At 38.1% G+C, this 16,180-nt stretch overlaps 1 protein-coding gene and 1 non-coding gene across 15 annotated transcripts in view; one reads left to right on the forward strand and one right to left on the reverse strand.

Moving 5' to 3' along the window:
- The window catches only part of LOC105736854 (uncharacterized), a 108,484-nt gene that overhangs the window by 51,143 nt on the left and 41,161 nt on the right, over positions 1 to 16,180 (forward strand). The window lies entirely within an intron of this gene.
- TRNAV-CAC (transfer RNA valine (anticodon CAC)) lies at positions 1,371 to 1,443 on the reverse strand. Its single transcript has one exon. It is a non-coding gene; the product is annotated as a tRNA-Val (tRNA).

The raw sequence follows: 16,180 nt of genomic DNA on the forward strand, positions 1-16,180 counted from the left end.
AGAGTTGGCTATTTCCACTTTTCATACCAATAACAATCTCTCTCTCTCTCTCTCTCTCTCTGAGATTTTCCATTCAGATCGAGAATTCTCTATATTCACGAATATTCCTTTCGAAAGATATATTCCAAGAGGAATAATAATTAAAATTGTTCTTTCGTATCACGTTGTTTTTTATTATAATTACGATCAAAGCCTCGTTACGGGACAAAAGGATTTGCATCCGAGGATGCAATTTCGATTCGAAGGCGAGTGTGCGCGCAGAAGAGAGGGACGGTTAACAGGCAATTAATAATAAATAAAGGCACGGGAACGCGGAGGGGGAGGAGGGCGAAATTGAAGGAGGAAAAGGAGAGGAAAAAATGGAGTGGAGCGTGTGTGGGAACGAGATGGCACGACCTCGAAGGGCGCGGTCGAGTTCAGGCTAGACTGAAGCTGCCCTTGTGCCTGACCGACCTTGAGACAGCCCGTTTTGCCATAGCCTGCGACTCCATCGGCCCCCACGCCACCCGGCTCATCCGCGGCACAAAGAACTGTCCTCCTCGCCACGAATCATACCCGCCCTACGTGGAATTTTGCAAATGGAATTTCCCCGTTTCGGGAGGAAACATCCTTCCAACAGGTGTCCAACGGATTGGATTCCCCCAGTTTCTTTTCTTTTCTTTTTTTTCTTTGTTTCTCTTCGATGATTCGTTCAATGAATCGCGAACGAAGTTTCTCTTCTTGCGCTTCTCTGCTTCTTTCTTCTCTTCGATCTGTTTTGGTGAAAAGGTTTGAGGGGGGAAGTCGAGTTTATGTTTAAAAAAATCGTTTGGATAGAAAAAGGAACGAATTTTTTTTTTGTTCTCTTTCTTTCTTTCTTCTTTTAATTTATTTCGAGATTTTGCGAAGATTTTTCGTTTGGAAAAAGTTTGGAGATAGTTTTCTATCTTTCTGTTTGCGTTTTTTAATCGTTTTAAGAAGCGTAGGTTTATTTTTGGTACGTATTTATATATTTTTTTTTTATTTTGTATAATATTTCAGAACGAGTTTTTGTTCTAGACAGTAAGCAATGTTAAAGTTCAATATAGTGATAATTTATAAATACCGTTTAATTAAGATTGTTCTTTTATTTCGACTCGAGATTAAACGTGTGTTTATTCCTCGCGAACCTTTTCAACAATATTGATATTTATTCATATTTAATTTCGATACTTTTGATAGAATTTCATGGATTTGCCATTCTATTTCGAACGCTCATCGAGAGGCAGATAGGAAATATCATTGGATTAAAAAAAAAAAATCTTGACTACTTTGTAGGGCGTATATAATCATTTACCAGTTTCACTTAATCAACAATGAAAAATAAAAAAAAAAGAAACCAACACACACTCTGTTTCCGCCCGGGATCGAACCGGGGACCTTGTGCGTGTGAAGCACACGTGATAACCACTACACTACGGAAACGTTGCTAACAATCCTTTTCCTTTCGATTAAAATACCCAAATTTAATCTCAATAATGCAGAAAAAATGATTATGAATGAAAAATAAGAGGAGAAAGTAGGAAATGAAATTAACACTGTTTGCTTAACGTATACAATAATATTTCTTTATTCCAAAATGATATTCTAATTTGAAATTTTAAGCAGAAGAAGAATTATATATATATATATGTGAATTTTATAATTTAAAATAACATTAACCATTTGTATTAATATAATATATATATTTTTCTTGATTTAAATATATTTTAAATTCGAAACGATTTTAATAATATTTTTAAAATACCTAATTCTATGCATCGTTTCGATATATCCTCTTTACGAGACACGTGCGTATCGGAAATTTTTTGGTAACACTTTCAGCGAAGGCAGACTGAAAGAACAACTGGTAAAACACAAAATCAGCTGTAACGCGTAAACAAGGTCAGCTAGGACAAAAGTGTATATAAACATTTATTTTTTTTATTGTTTCTGCGTACTGACCTCCAAAATTTTATTCTATTTTATCGTGCGTACCGTATAACGAGCGGAATTTTTTTTTTTTTTTTTCACGATATTCCAACACCATCCTCGCCCGTCCTTCGATTATTCCGAATAATATATGACCTCGATAAATTTTTCATTTTAATGCACGATAATTAATCGCCAACTTGCGAGAACGATCGGACATGTTATTGTTATTAAAAACATATATTAACATTCTGTCAAGTTCACAGCTATTTTAGATTCACAGATTATTTTGGATATTTTCGATATTTTTAACTTTTAACGACGAATAATTTTTTTTTGTAGGAAAAATTAAAAAAGTAAAATTTAAATTCGGAATTAAACATATGCGTTTTTGAATATTTTTATTTAGAACAAGTATCATTGTTAATAACGTTAGATACGTTTTTGATTTTTCGAAAAAATCTCGATTACTTTCGTAATCATTCCATCGTTATAAATAAAATCGTTAAATCAAAAAAGTATTAGAGATTGTAAAACATGTAGACCAGTGTTAAATATTGAAAAATAGTACAGTTGATTATCTACAAGAGATCAAAAGATTATTTAAATTATTCGTAAATTGTTCCGCACCATTCGTTCGAAAGATTTCACGTATCTCATGGATTTCATTGAAAACGCATCCACAAATAAAACTGACCTGCGCTACCGAGTCCAATCCAAGCGCTCCTTTGTCCCTCGCATTCCAGGAACTCCTCTTTGCAGGAATTGTCGATCGATCGTCCTTTGGAATCGTTGCGATGCACTTGAAAATCGCATTTTCGCGGTTACACAGAGAATCCTTTCGACCAGCCAATTTCCCCTCGAATGGCATTTTCCAAACGTTGAAACGATTCGTGGTAATGGATCGACCTTCTTCTCCTTTATTCCTCGGTTCTTGAACCATTCGATCGATCGAAGAAGGAGAAACAAAGGAGGCGAAGAAAGCCATTTTCGAGCGGAATTTCTCCCCGATTGAATAAAACCTAACTCGTCCCTCGAGTGAAACGTTGAGTTTGCAGTCGAGAGACAACGATGCTTCTTGGAATTCGATGCAAATTGGATCGTTGATACTTGGATTTGGATGGATTTTATATTGGAAAATAGGCGAAAAGCAACGATGTGGATTCGTTTAAAGTTTGGTTCGATTCTTTTTTTTTTTTTTTCAATTCGAGATGAGATTTTAGATTTGTCGAACATACAATTCGAGAATTAAAATCTTAATAAATCTTTTTATTTCCGACATTTTTCAAACTTTAATATAATTCAAAACCAAAATATTATAAATTCGTATATTTCCTCTTTCCTCCTTAGTTCAAATAAATTAAACGCATATAATTATTTCAAAATGACTTTCACCTTTCATCGAATATATTGAACACCCCTTCTTCTTTTTTTATGCGTTAAAAAATATTATCCCTTCTACTCTCGATTTAAAAATCTCATCAAGCGTCAAGTGAAACAACACTTTGTCTCTCCGAATCGTAAATATAATTCCGTTTACACGCGAAACAAAAAAAATGTACAACGCATTGTTTCAATATAGAATAATATTCAAATACTGGGGTGGAACGGGAAGAAAAATTTATATTTCGACGAGAAAAAAAATTACAACGACGACCCTTAAAATCTATGGTCGATGAAAACAACACTTGTGAAGAAAAAAAACGATGCCGATTTTAACATAATAGGGAGAGATCTCGTAATAAAAAGCTGAGCAGCGAGGTTGACGATCTTGCAATAATAGAAAGCCACGATTCGTTCCTCGGTTAAACCTGGTGCTTGTGCACCGTGTCTCTCTCTCCTGGCGAAACTTTTACTTTTACTTACGGAGAAAGTGCACCGGTGCTGCAACTCTCGCGATTTAGAACGCGTAATTCACCATCATCTCGAATTCTCTCTGCCACGATTTTCTCTCTTTCTTCTTTTTTTCTTTTCTTAAGAAACCCTCGATGGGCGAGAGATCGTTCCTTTTTTTTTTTTTGAACAAGAAAATTGAAAAACAAACTTTTATTTATTATCTCCTCCCTCTTAAAAATGTTAATTTTTAAACGAAGCAGATATTTCAGAAATATACAATAAATACAGGAATTCTGGAATATTTCCTCGAATTCTTTATTCTTGTTATATATTTCCCCATCGATTATATACGAAATACAACACTTTTCGTGTTCAGAGAAAAAGAAACAATGAAAATCGACCTGCCTATGCGTAAATCACTCTGGATCGTGTTGAAAAGTTCAAAGGTCCCATCCTGGGCCGGTGGTTCCTTATTCCATTAATCGATCTTTCAACGAGCCACTGTCGACGTTAATGAGCGTACATTCGGCCTTTCCCATTTAAGGGGTGACACACTTTCCGCAGCCACGACCACGAGAAACCGTGCAATTCCACGACGGTTCATTTCATTTCCTGGTTGGAGCAACGATCTGCCCGGTCGTTAGCCGCGGCTGCAACGTGGCGTTGCAACGCCGTTCCATTGTCTCGCGATCGTGGTTCGAACGGATTGGAAAGCAAGGATGGATGGGGTGTGTTGTCAACCCCATTTTTCAAACGAGCGTTCCAACAGAATGTTGAAAATACACGATTCGATCTTATTTATTTCGATTATATTGAAATGTGCACGAAGAATTCTCTACCTACGAACGATTTATATGCAAAGAAATATAATATAATAACCATAACCACGTTTTGGAAAGCGGTATTACGTAAATGAAGAAGAAGGAAAAAAAGAAAAAGAAAAATATCGCACCGTCCAATCTCTCCCATTGAAATTATACACAATAACTATAAAGGAGAATGATTAACGAGGACAAATCTAGGAAGTAATAAACGATATTGTAACGTAATTTCGAAGTAATCGCGAAGTTTTACTCAAGAAGTCGTAAAACAGACTTCGGTGGAGAATCTTCCTGTTACTCAACATTATTTATTTTTTCTCTATTATAAAAAGTAACATCGTAACAACGAACGGCGTTTAAATATTAATAAACGTTGGTATCCATATATATATATATATGTATACACACACATATATATATAGAAAACTGGGAAGAATTTCCATTAAAAATTCGTTTCTCAAAAGAAACAGGAAAAACTTTCACTCTGTCTGGGCCGATCCGTGGGATCGAAAGCTGGAATGGGCGGTTACGTTATGGAATTATTCGCGGCTGGTCATTTCGCGCACGCTATTTTCCCGATACGCGATAAGATAGAAGCGATTCGAACAAAAACACGGAAATTCTAATAGGACACTTTCATATTTTCTTTTTTTTCGTCGAATATCCACATTTGCAGGAACATCGATTGTTGGTGGATTATTCTCAGTTGGAGAAACAAAGAGAAACGTTTAAAAATCAAGCGAGCGAAAATTAGCTCGCAATCTTATCGACGAAATTCAGTTGTTGAAGTTAAGTTAGATTTTTATCTATTCTAATTGTTAAACCATACAATTATTACAAGGTAATAGCGATTTGTTCCTTGTTTAATATTCGTATATTTTATCGGGGAAGAAAAGGAACGTGATTGTTATTTTTCTTTTTTTTTTATTACAACTATCGTGTCCTATAAAAGGGCACGACCCAATTATCCGACGATGGAAAGTAGAACGAAGTGGCAGAAACTTTCGGTTTCGCCGGTGTTGCGTCTCTCGCTCGAAGGTAACCTCGATTCGAGCGCATTGTCGGTTTCGCGACAGATCAGAACGCGGACATCGGACAACTTTCCTCCTCGTATTGTTACGATTTCATCCGATTCGATCTTCGTCGCTTTCCAAGATTTTCTTTCTCTCAAACTATCCCATAATCTATCCTATTTCTCCTTCGCCTCGATTTTCTTCTTCAAATGGAAGCGAATACAAAGATCAACTAGAATATAATGCTTTCGAACAATTGATTTGAATAATTGAGAATAAAGAAAAATTTGTACCACGATTTAGATGATTTAGAAAAAATCGGCTCGCATTATTTTTTTAAGTTTTTTTCAATCGATCGGCGAAGAACAGAGAGAGAGAGAGAGAGAAATAATTTCGATTTTCGCACGGGGAGGGGAGGAGAAAAATTATTGCGACCGGTCACCGGACTACGTGCGGTTCTTTTACGATCGGCAAAGAAATCACGCAAACGATATCACACGCGAATCGATTCCTCGCTACTCGTGTGACACGAGGTGTTACGTTCGATGTGTGCAGCAACCTGTGTAATTCAACGCGGAATTTTATGATCGCATTTGCACACGGAATTCGTGCCCAAGGTGAGACGACTCGGCCAGCCTCGTCACGTGTTTACTTCGTCGAATCGGGCCGCGCTTATCGTTTTCAATACCGATTTCCATCTCCATTTCTTTCCCTCCCTCGACGACAACAATTTAGAGAATCTCGAACAAGGTATTATTTATATACGTATATACGATCGAAGAAGATGAATATTTTCGAGAAGAAGATTTCAATTTGTCATTAAGAAGAGAAAAATTCACAGGGTGACTACTAGGATTTATATAACGATACAATTACGAAGAAGAGAAGTTGAACGGGTGAATAAATTCTCTCTCTCTCTCTCTCTCTCTCCTCGATACGAATCACGCCTATTATTTAGCAAAGGAGGGGAGGGAGGGGCCATAAACAACGGTTTGATTTCATCCCGAACAAAAGTGTAGAATGAAGCGGAGGCTCGTTACGAGGCTCGGTCGAGCGGAGAAAGTTAACCGATGGCCGCCGGCTCTCATCTTCCTGGATCGAGGAGGTGTCGTTGATCCACGAGGCGGCGGCCGCCATCGTTTTCCTCGTTCGGCGGAGAAAAGTAAGAGTATCGTATCGAATCGAAGAAAGTGGACGAGGGGCACGAGCGGCGGCCATGTTTTTCCAGAGAGCGGCATCTCTGCATTCGCGAGAAAGGTGTCGCAATCGCTCCAACCCGGGTGATCGAGGCGTGGATGACCCCCTTGACCCCCGCAACCGAGAGAGTTTGCTTGCGAAACCGTCTAAGCTCTCCCAGCCATCCGAGGATGGAAAAGTGAAATTTTTTCCCCCCTGCTTTTCTTCATTTTTATCTTTCGAAAGGATCTACTCCGTTTCGATTTCTTTTTTTTAAAAGAAAAAAAGGTTAGAGAGAGAAATTTGCCTGAAAACGATAAACGAAGAGGATGTATATTATTTTTGCTCGCGTAATCATCGATCAGACGTTTATCGAGACGATCGTGAAAACAGATGTTACAGAGGGATTCGTAAGCTCGAATAATAATCGATTCGAAGTGAATCACGAGGGGCAATTTCGAGAAAATAATTGCCGAACGATTAATCGTGGCAAGGCCTGCACGAGTCGTAAATATGCGCAAGGCCGTGATACGTGACGTTACAATTCTTATCAATTCTACGCATGACAAGGTCATCCGTTTATTATCAATTTATTAAGTGCTTTTCCTCTCGTTCCTCACCTGGAAACCTGTTTTTATATACGTGTATATATATATATATGTATATGTTAATGCTTTCGATGAAATTGTTTTATTTATCGTTGAAATTGTTGTTTTTCTTTTTGCTCGATTAGCGAAAAGATTTAACTTTGATTTCTTTTTTTTTTTTTTTTTTTTGCAATTAAATTTCGAACGTGAACGAACTTTAATCTTAATTTCGGGAATTTGTTTGGGAATTTTGTTTCACGATTGTGTATGATGATATTGATACACGGTCAAGTTTATTAATATTTGGATTGGTTGTATTATTATTTTGTCATGAATTTATGAATTTGTGCGACTGTCAGGACGGATTCGGATTGTGGATGACATTTCGCGAAACGTAATTATCGTGAAAGGATAATTATTTATTTTCAAGTAATATTTTTTCCGTTGATGGAGAGAGAATGATAAATGTCTTTGAAAAAAATGTAGAAGATTTTGGAGGAGATTAAGAAAACCTTGGACGATGCGTGTATAATGCAAATAGCTCCGAGAATAGATTAGCGATTAGAGGTAATAATTGGAAATAATGTTACAATAACAAATTGTAAAAATGTGAAAACTAAATTAGTAATTTTTGATGGATCGAAGAGCAAAATAAACTGATAGCGACATAAACGCGAAATATTAATGAAATCGTAAGCGAAAATTTGTGCGAAGTTTTAGAGAGAGAGAGAGAGAGAGAGAGAGAGAGAGAAAAGGGGGAAAAATTGCGAAAATTATCCTGTATCTAAAAATCTAAAAAACTTTCCATCCTAAAATCAATAAATCTCTCTAATTCTTTTGGAACTAGATATTTCCGCTTCAACTATTTCAAATTACAAATTTTTTTCGACGCGAAATTCGCCAATAATAAAGATAATTCGATAAAATCGCGCGAAAATTTGAAATTATAAATAAATAAATAAATAAAAACAAAAAAGTGAAAGTTCAAAATAATTCACGTTTCGATTGCCACGAATTCCTCTAAAAAAAAAAAAAAAAAAAAAAAAAAAGAAAAGAAAAAGTTCGCCAATACAATAAAAATTTAAAATTGCATAACAACATCGAGCAAAAGAGAAAAGGTGAAAGTTTAAAGGGCTCGAAGGGTTGCTACGATGGCGTAACAAACACCGTCCAACTGTTGAATGTACCGTTAACGGTATTTTTTTCTTCCCCCCCTCCCTCTTCCTTTTCTTCTTCTTATTTTTTTTTTTTTTTTTCCTCTCGAGCATTAGCCGGCGTCAGCCACCAGTTGACGTAATCAGTCTCGCGTCGACAAACCGGGACAAACTAGACGCGACCTACATATTGTTTCGACCATGTTACACAACCTGCGAACGAGTCCCGTCCGGGTGAACGACCGCTTTCGTCGCCATGTTGTGAAAGCGTGTGCCGACACCACGTGGACCACGTGAGAGGCGGAGGCAGCAGCGTCTCTCAAATTGTCTGACAACCCTGACAGAGTACGTGTACGTCCACTGTCACTGTTTCGAGGTCGTCCAATTGCCGGACGACGCCCGATAAACCGATTTATTTAGTGCCACCATCCTACCCAGAGAGTTCGCCTTCTCGTTACGTAATCGGATTTCGTTCGCTCGTTTACGGTTAGTTTACCGGATTTTTCAACATTATTCCCGAGATTTTATTTTATTTTTCATCGTGCGTACGACGATAATAGGTTTTCTTTTTTTTTCTTTTTTTTTTTTTTTTTTTCGGAAAATTAAAATTAAATTCTTCTCGAAAAGATCGATCGATTTAGGTTGTATTCGGTAGGATGTTCGTTTAGAAATTTTCCTTTTTTTTTTTTCTTTTTTTTTTTTAAAAAAAAGGTTCATTGGTGCAATCGATATTCGGCGCGTGAATGGTTGTAGTATTATTTTGTATGAAAGTTAATTTCTTCAATTCACGAAAACGATATTCAAGAAATAAGTAAAATTATTAAAGTAAATTTATTTATATTCGGAATAATATGTATTAAAAGTATTCTGTTGATTATTTTTTAATCTTGCACTGGAATATTTATTTTCTTATAACAACCACTTCGTAATCTGTTTTGTTACGAAGTAGTAAACACGTAAATATTTATGAAAAAATTATGAATCGTTACATTTTATTGTCGCAAAAAATTGTGTGGAAGTAATTCTTTTTTTTTTTTGCAATATAATTTGTACTTACAAAGTGAAAAGATATCACGAATTAAATCGATAATATAATATAATAATATAAAAATTTTTCGTAGCAATATCGTAGCGCGGCGCGTTCCTGTGTTTCCGCGCGACCTCCGCGCGCACCGATCGTATATAAACACCGCGAATACGCGACACGCGCTCATTTGTCACCGTGGCTTCGCGTCGAACGGTTCGAGGCCTCGAATAAAATAATATTTTAGAAAAAAAAATGTGAATGGACGAAATTTTTATCGACTAACTTTTAATCAATTTTTTTTTTTTTTTTCCGTACGATTTATTCGTATTTCCATCTCTTGCGATTTAAAACGAAGTAACAATTTTTTACGGTTCGAGGCCTCGAATAAAATAATATTTAAAAAAAAAGAAAAATGTGAATGGACGAAATTTTTATCGACTAACTTTTAATCAATTTTTTTTTTTTTCTTCGTACGATTTATTCCATCTCTAACAATTTAAGACGAAGTACAACAATTTTTTATGTACGATTGTTATTTTTTTTTAACTTAAAATTTTATCGTCCCTTTTAAAAATAATACCAATTGTATACAATTACGTTGAAACGTAAATTTTCACCAATTATTCATACGTGATAAATTTTAACACTTAAAACAATTTTGACACTTTCCTCCGACTATTTTTTTACGCATCGCTTCCGAGCATTCACATTCACAAAATTACACCTAATTATTCGGACAGCAAGTTGGCACGAGGAAATCGGTAAAATGCCAACGATCGTGCGTTAAATATTTAAGTGGTTTCTTCTCCTCGTTGCAATGCCGGGATTGTATAGGCGAGAGACGTGGTCAAATATGTTTTTACAGAAGAGAAATAAAATTGTGGCATATTATTTATTTCGAACACCGTTTAATCCAACACCGAATCCTTGATAAAAATTAACGACGAGGATTTATCGCCTCGCTTGAGAGGCCTTTTCTCGAGTATTCAAGGACTTCGTATTTCATATTTCATCACAAGAGCTTTTTACGTTCCTCTTTTTCTTTTTTTCTTTTTTTTTTTTTTTTCCATTGGAACGCAGACAGAAGTGGAGGAACAGATTAGGCGTGATTCATAGCGCGTTCCACGGTGGACGCATGATTAGCAGACAGTCCGTAACGGAGAAAGAAATTTTGAAAAGTGAAAAAAAAAAAAGAAAAAAGAAAAAACGACATTTTTCAACATTCGAGAAAATAGTTTAATATATAAATATCGATGATACAGAAAATAAATATTTGATTTCTAATCGATGAAACACGAACGATTTCTAAAACGATTTCAGGGAGAAAGAAATCAGATTATATCTCTTATTACGTCGCATCGTAATTCATTTCCGTTTAATTTGTTCACGACAAACGATCACGAAACGAAATCGAAACTTTCCCCCTTTCCTCTTGGTGAAATTCTCTCTTTTCTCTCCCTTGCCAAAATCTTTCTTTCTCTCTTCTTACGGCTCCTCTTTCCCCTTCCAAGAAAAATCCTCTCGAATCAATCATCGTCTCGCAAAGGATGGACGACGAGGACGGAGGCGGTGACGATGGAATCGTTACACGTTTCGTGTTCCCATCTGTAATTATTGGTGGCCGGCCACAATGCCGGCCACGAATAATCGGACCACGTGTCAAGGCCACGTATTAATTACCACGCGCCGTTTTTAAGCTTCTTTCTTCTTCTCGGTTCCCTTTTTCGCGATCGAGTTGGAAGTGAAACTCGCGAGAAACAGAAGCGCGCGCGAGAACGTGGAAATTGAGTTTAATTAGCTTCATGGGCCTTGCTCCAATTAATGAGGGTGAACCAGTTGACCCTTGAGCCTCGAACCGAGTAATATTTCCCCACACGTTTCCTTTGTCAACGTTACGAAACGTGTTTTATTTCTTATTTATCATCTCGTCGCGAGAAGGAAGAAGAAGGAAGGGGCGGAGATTTTTGATTAGAGGGGGATTGAGTTTTTGACTCGATTCCAGTGTTTTCAATCGAAATGATCGATGGAATGAAAATTTTTTAATTCTTTCCCAATTGTTTCTTTTTCAAAAATCGAATTTATTTCGAATTCACCTCTCTTCGAAGATGCAGTAAACACGTGTTACAACTACAAGACGAGAAATCGAAAACTTTCTCGTTCCGTTTTCACAATCTTTGATCCGAGTATCGGAAAATAGAGCAACAGCCTCCGGTTCAACTTTCGAACGTAGTAGGAAAAATCGAGAGTCACTGGATTATACATCCAGCATACCCGTCCTCTTATCGATTCTTAACCATCCTAATCTTATTTTTCTCGTTTGAATATGTATGACTATCGGTCGAAAGTTCGAAAAATTTCTCTGTCTTTTCATAATTTTTTGCAAAAACTTATCGTATCTTTGAAAAAAAATTATTCGAAACGAATATTCAATTTTATACATCGATATATATATATTTATTTATGAACAGAAGTGTACACTCGAGAGATTCGGTGCGATTATCCATCTTTTCTCTTCTCCACTCTCACTGCACGATGAGATGGCTCTCACGGTGAAAGTAAAGAGATTACTTTTGCCGCCTCCGCGATGTGCCTCGACCGTGCCCCAACCGTGATACCGTTCGAACGACAATGCGAAACTTTCTTCCTTCCAAAACGTGTCTCAACGTGAACGATGAGTCTTGAGATTCGGCGGAGGGAAGGGTCGACCTGTTCCACCGCCTATATCTTTACTCGAGTTTACCGAGCCAAGATTTCTATGGAGTGAAACCGCGACGATAGGGATTTCGACTCGCCCACGCTCGATCCTCGTCGTTATTCGCCATTCTCGAGGAAACGTTGGAAAGTTTGGAGGAAGTGTTGAAACTGTATGGAGAAGGATAACGAGAAAATTTTTTTTGTATATTTTCGACACGGTTTCGAAATTGAAATCGATATTTGAGGATATATTTTAAAAATTGGATATTTAAAAGGATATTTAATATTCTGTTTCATCCGCAATGGCCAAGATAATAAAAGCGTTCGAAACGATGAGACACGCAACTATAATAATCGTAATAACGATTCCTGAAACGAAGGAAATTAAAAATTTACGAAATTTGCAACGAGAGGAGAGGAGTAACATTTCCAAATTCATCGTCGAAAATGGTCGTCGAAAGGTCGAGCGTCGCGGGAAATTGTGATTTCCGCGGTGATTAATTTTTACACGATTAGAAAGTTCCGCCGAGGATCGATATTCTTCCACTTGATTCTCCCGAGCCTTTCAATTTCATCGGCGACAGTAAAGGATTTCACGCGCGAACGAGCGAGAAATCGACTCGTTCCTACCCCCTTCATCCTTGCGACAACGAGACGAGACGTTCATTCGCCTTGGAATCACTCGTCCTCCTTTATCCTTTCGTTTCATCCACTCATTTCTTCGACACTCGAACAACTTTCCCCTCTTCTCGATCCTTTTATCGAAGAAATCGATTAATAATTTTACGAAAAGTAATAAGCAGTTTTAAGAAAATCGGGAAAGATAGAGGATTTTATTTAAAAAAAAAAAAAATGTAAGAATAGCGAGATCGTCTTTTCTAAAACTGACTGTGTTCATCTCGGATCAAGATGTCTCTCATGGCCGTCTAATAAATGGATCAAGAGCAACCGTGTTTCTCGAGCCAAGAAAATTGCACCGGCTCAAATTGCGTACATTGTACATTAAACCTCGATGCTGGTCTAATATAAACTCCACGACGTGGCTTACAACTAACAAAATCTTCGCTCAGAATCTTTCGTTTCAGATCTAACCACGACAAACAATTAAATAATTCGTATCGACGATAATCATAACCCTTTCGAGTGCTCCAACAGCGGCCAAGCTTCTTTGTTTCCTCCCTCTCCAAACGCTCTCGTGGTCGATTCCTCGCAAAAACGAAACGTAAAACAGAGAGAGAGAGAGAGAGAGAGAGAGAGTAAGACTTAAGAAAGAATACGAGTCAGCTTTTTCGACCATTGTCTCCTCCCCCTTAAACTCTTCGATAAAGCTGTCAGAAACGTCAACAAGCCTCTCCACGGTGTTTACAGTTAGCCGAAAATCCCGATGACGATAAAACCGGATCCGCGGGGGCGAAGGAGAGGCCGAAATTAGGCTGGTCTCGATATATTTTCTGAACTTTCACCGCCCGCCTTTTCGACGACCGACCTTTTTATTCGAGACGCATTGTTTCGATCGGGCTGCCGCTCGTAAACCACCCACGAGAGAGAGAGAGAGAGAGAGAGAGAGAGAGAGAGAGAGAGAGAGAGAGAGAGAGAGAGAGGTATACTTTCGAGAGAAATTACGCGGGCAAACAGGACAATCAAGTTCGCGGGTTTACAGTAGCGCGACGTCTGCGGCGTTTAACGATCCATCGATGACGACTTTGCTCGGTGACTCCGCTTCTTGGAGTCATCTTTTGTTTTTTTTCTTTCTTTTTTCCCCAAGGATTCCGCGAGTATTTTCCATTGTTCCAGGAAACGGATCGTTTCTTTGCGAGGGGTTTTGTTTTATTTTTTATTGCTTTCAAGAAGAAGAATCGTACAAAGTTATTTTGGAAGGACTGCAACTTCTCCCCTTTCTTCGCGAGAAATCTTCGCATCCACAGCGAACCAAAAATGCTTGAGCAATGTTCGTACAATTATTCTCGATTATCGTTACGCATCCCGTTCCTCTAAGAATAGCGCGCGAAAAATCGGGAACAATGAAAATCGGGTTCCATTACCTTCCCCGCCTTATCGTAGGTGGAGGACCGCTGAAGGGCACGCGTGGGCGTGGAGCGCACACGCGACTCGCGAGGAGCTACGTGTCGTCTACGTGCAAATGTCAATGACGTCTAAAAATAGGACGGTTCGCGCGCTGGAATCGGCTGTCCACGATCTCCTCGAAATCCCGATCAGATCCTCGAGGTTTTGGAGGAAGGATCCTCGAGGAGGAGGGGGATGCACTCTTAGAAATTTGCGAATCGAGATTTTGAAAGATGGCGTTCCATCCGTTGTTGAAATTCGAGCGAGACGACAGAGTTTTTAGTAGAAGCTCGTTACAGCCAGCCTCTAAATAGCTGAAATTGACGCGGGTCGTAAAAATAACTGGTATACAAGGGCTGTTAAACCGTTAAATTATACGATCCTCTTGTGATGCGTGCACAACGACGGCGTGTTCCGTGTCGTTGAATCGAATCACGATATACCGTGTGGCGGATATATCTGGATAAAAAGTCGAATGGGAATATTGCGTAACGTCCTTCGGAACGATCCACGCCCACGATAAGGATATCCCGTTCCTTATCCAACCGAGTTTACGTAACTCGGGGGTGGAAAGAAGATTTTCCGCTTCGAATTTTTCTCGTTAAAAGGGAATTTGCGGGGGAAAGATCTATCTTTTTAAATTAAACCATTCTTTTCTCGCTCGTTGGAAACGAGCGAAGGTATGGATGAAGTTTTTTAAAGAATATCTCGCGTTTATATCTCCACGGATTGGAAATTATTACGAGTGATTCGATAAAAGAAGGAAGAGAAAATCACGTGAATGATGAATGAACACATCGTCGAAGAAGAAGAATCGGTACAAGGGTCGACCGTCTTCGAAGAGACGAATATTCTAAAAAAGATTCGATCCAATGCCAAGAAGATTCCAAGACTTAGCATCGAGCAACGTTATATTAAACAGGTAAATTCGAAAGCAAATTCCAATCACCTACGTTTCTCCACCGACCCGAGCAACCGAAAAAATTATCACAAAATCGTCAAAGTAAACCCGGCTCGGATCCACACAGTCACGGATGTTGCCCAACGTAAACTCAAACAAGGCCCGGCCACTTCGCGCCCATATCCCATCCATCCATTAAGTATTAATTTATGTAATTTTTGAAATTGTGTCGATGACCTTGTGTCGTTCCATCACTGGCCTGTGCAAGTGGTTCCAAGCTGGTTGGACCTTGACGAAGAATTCGAAGAATTGTTGTAAACGCGATTGCCTCACGCGAGCCATTTTTCAAAAATCGTCGAGATGTTGGCAAACAAACGATTGGTCGAGAAAGGGCGATGCCGTGGAAAGAAAATGAAAAAAACGAAGGATCGAGCCTTGACCCATCCGCAAGGTACCAATGACGAAGGAACGGACCTTGACCTGTCTCTTTTGATCGGAGCGGATGGAGAAAGACGAACGAGCGATTTGAAAAGTGTAATGGAAAAGATGGTGACCGCGTCGATTTTATTATTATTATTACTATTATTATTTGTTTCCTTGGACAATTCGTTAAGCAAGTTCTTTCAGTTCTTCTTTTTAGTTTAAGTTTATTACGCGTATTATAAACGATGATGCTGCTGTTATGAAAATCGATGTCTCGACGCAACTGGAGGATAATAGGGGAGGGGCGGGAAAAGTATTTTTGTATCTTGATACTTACATAAGATGATACGAGTATGTAGAAGAGATAATTAGTTATAAAGATAAACAATTAGGAATTTAATAATGTGAATAACAGGTAGATTTGAATAAGTGTAACTAACGATAAAGTTCTCAAATCGTCTTTTGCATCGTCGTGCAATTTGCACTTTTTACGTATTTACGTTTAAATTTTCCATAAATGGAATGGTATGTATCCAACCATTCTACCGCGCTATC

This window comes from Apis florea, unplaced genomic scaffold, assembly GCF_048593485.1.
Source record: "Apis florea isolate Af1SG1 unplaced genomic scaffold, ASM4859348v1 contig_3184_pilon, whole genome shotgun sequence".
In the NCBI taxonomy this organism is placed as follows: domain Eukaryota; kingdom Metazoa; phylum Arthropoda; class Insecta; order Hymenoptera; family Apidae; genus Apis; species Apis florea.